This window comes from Peromyscus leucopus, chromosome 22 (assembly GCF_004664715.2).
Source record: "Peromyscus leucopus breed LL Stock chromosome 22, UCI_PerLeu_2.1, whole genome shotgun sequence".
In the NCBI taxonomy this organism is placed as follows: Eukaryota; Metazoa; Chordata; class Mammalia; order Rodentia; family Cricetidae; genus Peromyscus; species Peromyscus leucopus.
Genome location: NC_051081.1, coordinates 35724867 through 35738723, shown reverse-complemented (window position 1 = coordinate 35738723; position 13857 = coordinate 35724867). Strand labels below are relative to the sequence as shown.

The 13857-nt window shown below is 49.5% G+C and overlaps 1 protein-coding gene across 1 annotated transcript in view; it reads right to left on the bottom strand.

Moving 5' to 3' along the window:
- Nucleotides 1-13074, bottom strand: part of Mapre3 (microtubule associated protein RP/EB family member 3) — a 51804-nt gene extending 38730 nt beyond the window's left edge. Inside the window, exon 1 of the mRNA XM_028874452.2 lies at nucleotides 12906-13074. The gene's annotated coding sequence lies outside the window, so the exon portion shown is untranslated. The remainder of the gene's footprint in view (nucleotides 1-12905) is intronic.
- Between the last annotated feature and the right edge of the window lie 783 nt (nucleotides 13075-13857).

Below are 13857 nucleotides of genomic sequence, written 5' to 3'. Positions count from 1 at the left end.
TCTACTTAGGGCTGCTTGAAGAGACTGGGTAGTGCTGAAGTCTACTTAAACCACCCCTTAGGACTACTTCTCAGTAGTATGGTTAAAAATGGTTTTATTTTCTTTCTAAATTTTTGACACATGACAATTTTTTACTACATGTGTGTGGCCCAGGCTGGCCTAGATCACAATCCTCCAGCCTCAGCTTCTTAAGTGTTGGGATTCCACCTAGCCTAAGTAGTTTTACTTCTCCCACTTACCCTTTTCTAACTCTCTCAATTTTTCTATAAATGAAAATTAGCAAGATCTCAATTTGTTTCTTTTTAATTTAAATATTTATTTTTATATTATGTGTTTAAGTGTGTATGTGTGTGTGTGTGTGTGTGTGTGTGTGTGTGTGTGTGTGTGTGTACCACACTCAATTCTAGTACCTGTGGAACCCAAAAAGGGCACAGATTCCTGGGACCTGGAATTACAGGTAATCGGGAGCGGCCACGTGGGTTCTAGGTCCTGAGCCTGAGTCCACTGCAGGAGCAGCAGGTAGGCTCATCCTCTGAGCCTTCTCTCCGGCCCCTCAAGTTGTTGCTTTGTTTGTTTAAAAACATTAGAGCCAGGCATGGTGGCGCACGCCTGTAATCCCAGCACTTGTGAGGAAGGGGCAGCCTGGTTTACAGAGTGAGTTCCAGGACAGCCAAAGCTACACAGTGAGACGCTGCCTTGAAAATAAAGAAAGAAATACATAAACAAACAAATCATATCAGTGTGTAATAAAGGGAACTGTTCACCTAAATAGTGGCAATGATTCTTTGGGGACAAGGTGATGGAGAACTTTCCATTCAAACATTTGTCACTCTTGAAGTTTCTCTCCAAACACGGCCAAGGTCACAGTGCTTTTGGGAACAGTCTTTTTTCTCTTCCCACTCCTGAAAAGGCAGACCCATGGACGCAAACGTTGCCAGGACGATGGGGAAGTAACGGTGCAGAGGTGAAGTTCTCGAGAGGAGAAGCCGCATGTGTGGCCGACCCCGATGCATGCCTCAGTCCTCAAGACCCCAGCAGCGGGCCGGGTCCTGAAGGGAAGGGAGCTGCTGCTCTGGAAAACCTGGACCTGAGATGCTCAGGGGTGTCCCATCTGGCCTCCTCCTGCCACCATGCTGGGTGGCCTTTCTAGAGTCACTGCTGACCGAGGATGGGGAGGCCAAACAATGGCTCTTCCAGGTATTCCATCCATCAGGTACGTAGCGAGGTTTTCTTTTCCTCATCGAAGTCACTAAGGATGACCACACAGCACACCCCTGAAAGCCAGAAGGCACTGACCCACTGGTCCCAAAGTATCACCAGGGGACAGGGGAGTCGCTGCTGTGCAAGTCTAAGGACCTGAGTTTGAATTCCCAGAACCCCAGCGCTGTGGCAGGCAGAGACAGGAGGCTTGCCGGGACTTGCCGGGGCCTGTCTGGCTCAGGTTCAGTGAGAGACTCTGTCTCAAGGGAAGACGGTGAAGAGCACAGAGGAGGAGACTGGCGTGCTCCCCAGGCCCTGCACATGTGTGTTCAGATGTGTACACACACCACCTACACGCAAACCACACATACACTCACACATACATATACACACATACACAAAATAAGGACATATCCAAATTATCACCAGTTCTTACGTGGATGAGTGAGTCAGTCTTGGTCCTTGCCTCAAGGAGCCTGTTAGTTATGTACAAATCATACTCATAGCTATAGGTAATTATAAGCCGCTGCTATGGCACATTAAATACTACGAAGGACAAATACTGGGAAAGAAGATTTTTAAAGCAGAGGCCTTTAATCTACTTATGAAAATACGTTTTATAATTTAACATATATACAAACATACGGACAGAGATGTATGTAATAACAAATGATTCATTCTCATCCATATCAGAAGCAATTGCTCTCGGTATTTTCTGATCTGTTCCTTCTTGGGGGAGGTGGGGGGGCACGTCTCACATAGTCCAGGCTGGCCTCAGACAAGGATGACCTTAACCTTCTGATCCTCCTGCCTCTGCACCTCCTCAGCATTAGGATGACGGGCATGTACCACCACGCCCAGCTTACGTGGTGCTGGGGATGGAACACAGGACTTGCGCATTCTAAGTAAGCACTCGGTTAGCTGGGTTACATCCTCAGTTCCTGGCTTGTTCATTTTATAAACAATGGCTACAAAACCCAACTGACTGCTCTCCGCTTGTTAATCACTGTGGTCCACAAGCTGGAAAAGCCTGTGGTGGAAGCTACTATAGTTTGGATCTGGGTCTCCCCCAAAGTCCCATGGATTAAAGGCTTGGTTGTCAAACTAGGGTCCCATTGGGAGGTGGTGGAACCCTTAGGTGGTGGGGTCTATCAGGAGGAGGTTAGGTCACTAGGGTTATATTCTCTCTCCTTCCTTCCCTCTCTCTCTCTCCCTCTTTCTCTCTCCTCCTCCCTCTCTCCTCCTCTTCCTCCCTGGCCCTCCCCTCTCCCGCTCCTTCTCTCCCTTCTTCCTGGCCACCATAAGGTGAGCAGCTCTCTCGGCTCTACCCCATACCTCCCCACAGTGATCCTCTTCTTGCCATAGGCCCAGAGCAACAAAGACAGTTGACAACAGACCCAAACTTCTGGAACCCATGAGCCAAAATATATCTTTCCTCTTTCTAAGTTGATTTTCACAGGTAGTCTGTCACAGTGACAGAAAGGTGACAGACACAGGAGCCCTAAACGACAATGGAACAGGACGGAAGTCACAGAATGCTTCGTTAGGCCAAGACAGAGGAGGTTAAAACAGCCAGGGAAGGATGCTTCACGTAAAGGGAACAGCACACACAGATCGCCCTCATGTTACAGCAGAGAAACTGAGATCAAACTTTCTCAAAGTCTCACAACTCCAAGTTAGCTCTGCTAACTCCAGCCCGAGGTTCTTTACTGAAGTCCTTCAGCTGGCTGTAGTCTCCCCTTGATTTTAGCCAATCATGAGCCGAGCACTGATGACTCTCGGCCAGGCAGGGCAGGAGAAAGGGGAAGGGATGGGCACAAGGCTGTTTACAAAGCGTCCATTTGACTCTCCATGTAAGACAATGCGCCTCTGCTCTACCCCACCTGGCCAGAGGCCTGCCTGTGCAGGGCTGCTTGTTCCTTCCTGTGGGGACTGGCTGGGGGCCAGGCTGGGGGCCAGGCTCCTGCTTGGGCCCTGGCTTTCGGGAAGGGGCATGGACACAGCATCCAGGCAAGGGTTAGGTCAGGTTTAGGGCCCAGGCAGCCCTGCTTTTCCGGCTCCCCACACTCACACCCGACCTCCTCAGGTTTCCACCCCATGTGTCCAGGGTCATCAGCCCCGGGACTGCTTTGGAGCTGTAGCTGGGCCAACGCCTTCCGTTCTCCAGCCTGAGAGTCATGAGTCTAGCAGGTGAAAGGCCACAAGCAAGGGTGTCAGTCAGGGTCAGGGTCAAAGCAGATGGTCTAGGAGGACATTAGGACAGAGGGGTCAGTGGAGGCAAGGGCCTCAAGGCAAGCTTGAAAACAGGTGAGAAAAAAGATCGCTACACACAATTTTACAGTTTACACACTGCTCGGGGCACTTAGGTCAGGGGATGGGCAAGGAGGAGACCCACTCACAAAACTGCACTTGTAGCCAGGGGTGGCATCAGTCTTGAGGACACAGAGGTGGTCCTCTTTCCTGACAAAGGCCAGGAAGGACTGACTTGGAAGGGTATGTGGGCAGAGGTCGGGGAAACAGCCCGACCCACACAACCGCACGTCTAAGATCCAGCTCTGGAGCCTCCAGGAGGATCGGTCAGTGCCTTAAGCTTAACCTCTACGTGCAGGCAGATAAGGGCTCCCGGCCAGGCGCCTCTGTAGTGGTGACAAGCTGGGACCGAAGAGCAACTAGCTGACAAGCACAGCTCCTCCCCGGTCCAACAACTTACAGAGCCAGACCTGCCTCCACGTCCCTCTTCAGTGTCAAAGCACGTCAGCGGCACCATGAAGCCTCAGCTCTTCTCTTGAGATTTTAGCTATTGAAGATGTGGCTGGTTCGGTCCGCCCACTTCAAACAACTCCAGGTACCACATGAAGGTAAACAAAGGTCAAGGTAGCTACAGCGAGAACTTCCAACTCCAGTGAAGACCTCTCCCTGTCTCTAACCTCCTCGTGGCTCAGTCCTCATTCCAAACCTGTCTTCTGTTGTCACTGGGACCCCTCATTCTGGTGGGCAGCCAGCTTCGCTTAAATCTGGATCCCTCCTTTCACTTCTGACCTTAGGACCGGCTGCATCATAGCTGTTCTAAACTCTGCCTCCTCAGAATCCCTGCCTAGAAAATGTCAAACAACCCCAGTCCTGGGCCCCCTTCCCTTTGCTGTGTCTCTGGGCCAGCACAGAGACCTGGCCCATTATGAATTCATACGCCCAAACAGGCCCTTGGCCCTGAACAATAAGACTTTTATTCATCTCCAAATGCCCAGGCTAAATCCTCGCTGTGGTTAATTCAGGTCTTCGAGACCTCAGTCTCCCACCACCGTCCCGTTCACGCCTCCTTAGCAGGCAGCCCCGGCTGTTTCAGAAGTGAGGGTCATTTCTCACCAGGAAGTCAGCCATCTTCCCGGCCACCAGTCTTAGAGGGAGAAGAGCCCTCGCCTGTCTCAAAGACAGTTCTTTCTGCCCCCTTTTCCTTTGCACTGAATAACTGTCTCCAAATACAACTGTCCCTTGGTACATAATCTCATAGGCGATTGGCTCCCGGATCTTCCAATGCTAAAGACTTTTTGTGCTCGGTTCTCCTATAAGATATCTAGGACCCTGCATACAGCCCAGGCATTGCCTCCCTTATACTTCAAATCAGGGTCAGGGTCAAGCGGATGATCCAGGAGGGCACGAGAGGATTACCTGTAATACCTAATGCAATGGCTACATGTCACCTCACACGGATTCAGCACGGTACTCTCAGCATGTGCCAAATTCAAGTTTTGCTTTTTGGTTGGTTAAATCCATAGGTATGGGGGGTGGGGGGAAGGCTGACGCTAGCTCTTCTTCCTTATGCCATTAAATATGTGAAGACCTCTTCAAAATCACTGAAATACTCAACTCTAACTGAAATCCAGCTGGATCACCATCAATACATGGCAATCATGTATACAAGTCAGAGCAAACACTTGGCAATACCTGCTGACTCTACTCACAACAAGGCCTCCTGAAGACAACACACACATTCGTAAGAATAACCTATAAACCTGGAAACTCTACTTCCTGGGGAACACAAGTCCTATGGAGTTGTCTCAAAACACTGCAGCTTGCTATTTTGGGGCCAGCACATCACATCTCTGCACATAGCAGTGGTCCTGTCACTTAGGGGTGTTAATGCGATGCCCCAAGTGTGAGCTTTCAGCTGCCAACCCACCTATCTAAAATCAGAACAAATTAGAGACAAAATCAGAGTCCTTGACAAATGGCAATAACCTACAAGGAAGGAGGTGAGGGCTGGCTAGTGGCCAAGAGTCTGGTGTCACAGGGAAATCTGGCTACAAGGTACATTTTACACCCTAGAGATGAGCCCCAGCCCAACACTCCTCATATGGGAAGGAATATTGAATTTCATCTAGTGGCCCGAGACCTGCCTCTTCCACATGGCAACACACACATCCACTCTAACTATGATCTTGCTGACTCAAAAGCAGCTAAGATATCACTTCTTACCAGCCAGGAAACACCACTACAAGGTCACCAGGACATTATATTATAATCATATCATGTTACAAGGTGACCAGGACAACAATGCCCTCAAGATAAGGTGACTGCTTGTTCAACAATCCCTTGGTAGTGGAGCCTTGCCAGCCAGACCTAACCGAAGACTTGTTCACTAATAACACCAGACAGCAGGCCTTGCATCTGCCCCATCTGGGATGAGTGTCTGGGTAGTCAGAACCACTTCGAAGCAGAGACAGACCCCGCTTAGCAAACATTTATTGCAGCACAGGCCAAGCTGTGTGCTGGGCCATATGTCCTTCAACTCCACGCGGGCCCTGAATCCTCAGGAGGAGGTTAAAAGTATCCCTTCCCTAGCATTTCAAGTAGAACAGACTCCGCTATTGGCAAAAGCCTAACCTAGACAACCACATCCATTTCTGGAAGAAAAGGATCTGTGAGCTGATGGGCGAACAAAATGGGACCAAGGACAGAGAAAAGGAGGAGGCTATGAAGTCCTGAGCATGGACTGAAAACAATTAACAGGAATGTGCACACAATGCAAGGTGGAGCCTACGGGAAGGCCCCAGAGCACTGGGGATCTGGCAATTCAGAGAATCTGGAAAGGCACGGGAGGAAGGCAGGCCACCCAAAACAGAGCCTGGGCTATGGCAGCTGATAAATCTCAACAGCAAAATTAAGAGGCAAATAAGGATATTTTAAGACCAATTTTTAAAGAAAGGTTTATTTTTATTTTCTGTGCATGAGTGCCTTGTCTGCATGCATATACGTGTATGTTCCACATATGTGCAGTGCCCAAGAAGGCCAGGGACTTTGTGTACAGCCCAGGCTGGCCTTGCACTTGGATCTTCCTGCCTCAGGCTCTTGAGTGCTACGATTATAGACAGGCGCCACTCTTTTTGGCTTCAATAATATTACTAGACAAATGTTTTTAATGCCTATGCAGTATTTTATTTCTGTGAATCGGACCAGTCCTAGTGTCTAACACTTCTGGTTGTTTTACTTAAATTTAGGGGTGAGGGAGATTGAGACAAGGTCACATTATAGTACTGGCTAGTCTGGAACTATGTACAGACTAGTACATAGACCAGGCTGGCCTTGAACTCACAAAGATCTGCTTGGCTCTGCTTCCCAAATGCTGGGATTAAAGGTGTGGGCCACCATGCCCACTGTTCTGGCTATTTTAAATATTTTATATTATTAATAATGTATTAATACAAATCCATGTATTTTTAAGTACACCTTTAACCAAAGGTCCTAAATAACCTGAAAATGGCAATGTATGGTCTAAGGATAGGTGTCCTTTTAAGGCTATATGTATGTGCTAGTGTGTACATATGTATATGTGTGTGTGTAGTCTGAACTACTAGACAGATTTGGTGTCATGCTTCTTGCTCAGCTATTTTAATCATATCATACAAGTGGTATGTATTTCCTATATATAGGAAATAGTTTCATGAAAAACATCATTTTGTGTGGAGTCAAAACATTCCAGGCGGGCTAAGTCCTTATTTACTTGAGGGAAATGAAGCATCCAGAGCTAGAACACTGATGTTATGATAAGAAGTTGGGAAACAAGATCTAGTCAGCTCAGCAAAGTTGGTAGGGCATGGTGCTACTGAAAACACCATCTAGCGTGTGGCAAGAACTGGCCAGCCAACTTCACGCTGGGGAAAATCCACCCTTGGCTGTAGGATGTCTCACCAACCCTGGCCAGCTACCACGCGGATTTGTACTCTTAGCCAAAGGAAAGACTGGGTGACGGATTGTAAATTACCCAGCATAATCCACGTTACTTCTGGGTAAGTACCCGAAGCACATGGCCAACTGCTAAGTGTGTCATCCTTCTATAAACAACAGGACACCTGGCTAAGGGAGGCCACGGGCCAATCGATGACAAGATTAAAAATTCAACACCACTGACTGAATTCTCATCACACCGTATTTATTTTCTTTTTAGATTTACTTATTTTATGTGCTTGAGTGTTTTGCCTGCATGCATATGTACCACATGAGTGTCTACAGATGGTCATGAGCCAACATGTGGGTGCTAGGAACTGAGCCCAGGTCCTGTACAGGAACAGCAAGTGCTCTTAACCGCTGAGCCATCTCTCCAGCCCATTATTAGTCATTTCTAACAGAATCTGTCAACGTTGTGTAAAAGGACCAGCCAGGCCTGATTGAGATTGCAGCAGCTACCATCACAGAGTGTACCCACACTTCAGGTAGGTCCCCTAAGCTTCAAGCTCTTTTCATGTAAGAAGCATAGGATTTAGTATGTTGTCATTATCTGACACTCAGATTCACTATGTAGCCCCGGCTGTCCAAGGGCTGGAATTCCACGTGTGGCACCACATCCACCTCACAGACTTCGTTGTAAAGGTCACATGGGCAGATGCCACTTTTGTCACTAGCTGAAATTAAACTAGCCTCTGAGGAAGTAATTGCTTCAGAGGGTCAAGAAGAGGGGACCAGCCTCAAAAAAGGGGAACGAAAGGACAAGAAAACGGATGCGGTAGGTGTTTCATTAAGTATTTGGGCCGCCAGGGAAGCAGCCACTTCAGAGGCCCTTCCTTCCTCAAGAGCTGGGTCTGGACACTGGCTTGTGAGGAAGGAAGCAATCAGTGCTGTCTGCTCCATCACTGAGCACTCCAACTGGGGCTTATATTAAGATGTGTTTACTGAGCCACATGCACTATCCATTGGTCTTCTCTAAGTTACAAAACAGCCTGTCTTCCAACAGGTCAAATACTGAACTAAAATACCGAGTTAAAGCTCCCCCTTGAGCCCCCCTTCCCCCGTCTCTGCACCCAAATCCTACTTCCCACAGGGAGGTATTTCCTGAGTTTACTTGCAATGCTGGGGCTCAAACCAGAAGCTGCACGAGCTAGGGGACCTACTATGGAGCTCACCTCTAGAGGCCTGAGATGGACACGAACTTGATCTAGGGACTTAGATCCATCTGTGTTCAGCCACCTGACTGACTTGCCCTGGCAAAGGTCTTGAGCCTTTCTGTGATTACTCCACCCAGAATGGTCTCCCCTTTCGTCTCCTCACTCAGGGTGGAGGTTTCCCTTCTGGGAGGAGGGGCTCCTGTCTCATGATCTCTGTATCCTATGAGTATGGAAACCAATCTGAGCAAAGTCATGGTTCAAGGTGCACCTCTAAGAGTAGAGGAAGTGAACGAGGGCCATGGAGGTTTACTAATAAGCCAGCACCCCGAAGCTTCTCTATTTCAAATTAAGATCATTCCTTGGACTAGCTCCCCGGCAGAGGGACTGAGCACCCCCACAACACTCCAAGCCCGTGCCCTGCTCCAGTCAACTGCTCATGCCTAGTCATTTTGTCAGACAAGCAAGTCAGCTGATCGCATGGAGACAAAGGAACATTTCATAGACACACGCTCTCGTTTGGCAGTTGGAAGAACACTGCAGGTCTCAGGTTTTCACGGGACAAGTCTTTGTTCCCACTGAAAACATTGGGAAAGCTCCTGAGGAAAGCGGGCTTTGGATTAGTTCAGGATGGACTTGTCATGACAAACTTTGAGACATTGTTTTCAAACTTACAGCACTAGTGAACACAAATAATGATTGCTTCCTGCTACCAAGCAGCTACTCTACCAGGTTTGTTTACTTGCGTCCTCTAACAGTCCTGTGGGACAGCCATCGTCCAGGCCTACAGACGAGAAAATTAACACTCAGCAGTTACATAACCTGCCCAATGTCACACAGCCGGGAAGTAGAAGGACAGGATTTGTGCTCAGATACATCTGTTCTGAGAGGCCAGATCAACTCAGTTTCCAAAGGATAGGAATGAGAAACCCACGTGGTTCCCAAGACCTATGAAACGTTGTTGAGAGTTGGAAGGTAGCTGAAGCTGTCCCTGACACTTGCTCCCATTCTCAGCCCCATTTCTGCCCTCTCCTTGCTTTCCAGAATGCAGCACCCTCACAGATAAGCCGAGAAGACTTCAACACCCAACTTCACATCTGCTTTCTGTGAGGTGATGCCTATTTAAAAAAAAGAAGACCTCCCGAAGTTGCAGTGTGTGAGGAAAAATTATTATTTTTTAAGGTGGCAAGAATAAATATTTAATTAGACATGCTGACATTAAATTCTGCCTGGCCTTGCAACATCTCAGACAATAAAAGAAGCCTTTGTCTACAGGGCTAATTAGAGACTACTAAATTATTTTTACTAAAGCCCTTTGTACTATTAAGTGTGACAAATGCAGCAATGTGGTTGTGTAGAACAGCACTAGTCTGGAAATGTGAGTTCTAATCCTGACTCAGACATGAAGAGCCACCAACAGTCATTTGCACATTGTACACAGTTGACAGTGTTTTCACATACTTTTTACATGAGTTCAATCACCTTGGGGCAAATCACTTAACGCTTAGTGTCTCATGTCAAAACCTGGAAATAACATTACGACATCTTATGTCCTGTCCAGTTCTAACACACTACAGGGAGAGGAGCATGTGTCTGGGATCCTCACAAACGTGTCTATAAATGAACTAGAGCACACGAATTTTAGTCTGAACATTTACATTTTCTACTCAGCTTCTGACAAATGCTACTTGCCTGAATTCAGGGCTAGTCATAAGATGTTTGCTTCCAGCTGTTTGCTACATTTCTGGAAAGTACCATGTTACAGCCCTAAGCTGGACTGCCATATGGGAACTTTGTTTTCTTCAATAGCTACTAGCATGCCTAAGTCTGGTTAGTCATCTAAACCCACAAAAAGCATGGGCTTGGAGACGTCCACCTTGACAATGGATGTGCTCTTAGTTCAGGCAGTCCTGGTATCTTCACAGAAATGAAACACCATTCTAACTCTAAGACACACAAATATCTCCTTCAAGGCTTGCTAATTCCTGCTTCTGAAACCAGGATGTAGCTCAGAATACACACACACACACACACACACACACACACACACACACACACACACTTACTTTACCTAAAAGCTGTCGGTAAATTGCAGGTTTGTCTCAAGATCAAGGAAATACAGTCCTATAAAACTATATAACATCTGTCACACAGCTTTAGGTCTGACTTGGTCCAGTCATGCCTCTCTTCCTGATCTTAACAATTACCTTCAATAGCAGCTGGATAGGCGCACGACAGGTCTCAGCTAAGTTCCTTAAGAGGACCAGTTTATAAAGCATTCAATCATTATCTCATAAAACACTGCTGTGGATTTCAAAGGCAAATTAACCCATATAAACGCCACTCTGATGTTCTGAAAAGGTACTATCCCATGGCAGACTGCAAAGGGAACGTTTGCACCTCACACACCCCTGATCTCTCTTGACACATTTTCTTGCTTAATTCAGCCCGGTCCACCCCAGTAATAACACTGCTTCCCAAAATACACTCAGTCCAGGAAGAGCAGCTCTCCAGCCCAGCTGTCTCCTCCTGCCCTCTTCGGGTATTTGGGAGAGCTATGCGACACAGAGAGGGACCAGAAGAAGGAATGTAACTCTCAGGCCCCAGAGTTCCCACCGCACCACAGGCAGGTGCATCCCGCCGACCCCCACACTGGCATCCGAAAGAGCACAAACTCCACTGTTGGATGGGGGCTGTCATGTCCCTGAACTCCATCTCTATGTTTAAAACTAGGGCGACAGCCGTGTTTGCTACTGTAAATGAATCTGATGGGCATGGGGGCAGGGAGTGGCCTGAGGAGGCTGCCAATAGGCCATGAGTGAGCAAAGCCTAGGAGCAGAAATCGCTGTTTGCAACTCCAGAAACTCCTCACAAGTTTTAGGAGTGGACCATGCCCTTTGTAGCCTGGCATTTAGAAAAGAAAAGAAAGAAATCTTTTATTCTTATTCATTAGAACTGCCTTATATTTACACATATTTTCTAACACTGCATTGAAATCTGGGAGAGAAAAAAAAAAAAGGTCTCAAAGGAAGCTGGCAAAGAGCTACACACAGTAGTTAGGAGCCCTCGAGTTGAGGCATGTCTATGAAGAACTTTCTGGCTACGAGCACAAACGAACTTCAGCTGAGTTTCTTACTGGCAAAAAGAATATAGCTTGGGTCTCTCTTTCAACACTAGGTACGGCAAGATGGGCAAGTGGGTGGGCAAAGGCAACCCTGGGAATCCTACCAGGCAACAGCCCCTACCAGGCAACAGCCTCCCCCCCCCAAGACTCAGAGCTGCAGGAGGTAGGGATACAGGTCTCAGAGCCTCCTTGAGAGCTCTCAACCGCCCGTCCTCCTCACTCTGCTCTACTGTCAAAATTTACTGTTGCCTGGTTGGCTACTTCACCAAATTTACAGGTATCGGAAAATCAAGCCCTGCCAAAAACCCCTCATACAGACAGTAAGCACTTGCTGTAGCGACTACAGGTCGGTCTTCAAACTTCACACATACCAAGGATGTAATGTGACTCTTTAAAGACATTTAAAGAATCCTGCAGGATGCTTATTCACAAAAGCGCACCGGAAGCACATGAACTGAAGCTCCCAAACCAACCATGCCCCCCTCCCTCCGCTCCCTCCGCTTCCCTGTGGCCGGGGTAGTGGCTCAGCACACGAGAAGGCCACCATGCACGAGCCCTGTGCACCCAACAGTAGCTGATCACAAGCGCAGCTTGACCCCTCTTGGCAAAAACCTATTCCGAAAGCCGCGCCGGCTCTCTGCAGCTCCTTAGAACTATCCAGGCCTGCTTCCCTAAACCAATCCCGTCGGGAGCGGGTCAGGAGAGGGTCAGGAGAGGGTGGGTAAGTTGGTCCCTTAGGGTCCCAAGGTTTGGACGGATATAATGCTCCCCCTCCCCCAGGTCTCCACTGGCTGCGTCCCCTGTCACTCTTTGCCTCTGGCATATCACTTGGGGAAACTAGAGGCCCGGAGATGCCAGGCGCCGGAGTAAAAGAGAAGGGGCAAGGGCAGGCAGGAGGGAGTTTGGAGGAAAAATACAAGGCCACGGGCAAGAGGTGCGACAGCGCCACATTTAGAGGGGGGGAAGAACCCCAAGGTGGGTCCGGAGGGAGGGAGAGCGGGAGGAGGGCAGGGTAGGAGGAGTGGCTGGGGAGGCCTGGCCCCGGAGGCCACCGAGGGCCGGAGACCGGCGGAATGGGACACGGGGAGGGGGCGGGGGAGGGGGGGGGCGCCCGGCGGAGATGGGGAGCCCGGTTCCCCTCCCCCAGCCCGGCCCGGGCCTCCCGCTGACTCAGCCCCACGGCGACCGCGGCCTCGGCCCCGACTCACAGTGCGCGAGGCGGCTCCGGCGGAGGCGGCAGGGGACGGGGGACGGGCGGCGGGGGCGCTGCGGCAGCGGCTGCGGCTCCGGCCGGAGGCTCCGGGGCGGAGGGTCCTAGCAGAGGCCGCCGCGGTCTCCGGCTTCAACGCACAGAGACTGCGGGGGGGGGGGGCCGGGGGGGGGGGGGGACGACGACGAGAGCACTGCGCAGGCGCGATGCGGCCGCCGCTGTCAGCCCGAGCGGGGCGGGGCCAGGGCACCCGCCGTCTCCACGGCAACCGGGCGGCGAGAGGCGGACAACCCCTACCTCTACCTCGTCCTAGCAACGGCGGCGGGAGGTGCGGGAGATGAGAACAATCCCCTCTAGATCGCCATGGCAACGAGGAGAAGAAACCGCCTGGTAAACGGACGGCGGTACCGAGGGAACGCTCTTACCTTGTCACCATGGCAACTGGGAACAGCCCCTTCCTTTTTCCTTAGCAACAGGGTAACAATTCCTCCACCCTGACTCGTCCAAGAAGGAACAAGCCTTTACTTCCCGATCCCGTCGTAGCGGGATGATGGGGTCTTTCTTACCGGTTCAGCAAAGGCAAAAAGAAGAGACTATTTCTTCTCTTTGGCCGACACGGAAGGACAGAAGCAGGGTTTGATGGCCTTTCTTGCTTTATGGCTTCCAGTTGCAGTCTGTTACTGAAATCTTTACCTCAGTCAAGCATCCCTTGGAGCCTCCCGCGAGGAAGCCCGCACCTTTACCCCGAAGTCGAGCTAACAGAATGGGCATTGATACACATATTTGAGGGTTTTGTTTATTTGCCGCCGATGTTGATTGAGACAGGTCCTCCGAGCAGCCTGGTAAATTACAGGCTCACACCTATAATTCTAGAACTTGGGTGGTGGAATCAGGAGGGACTGCCAAAAGTTCAAGGTCATTCCTGGGCCACAGAGTGACATCCTCTCTCA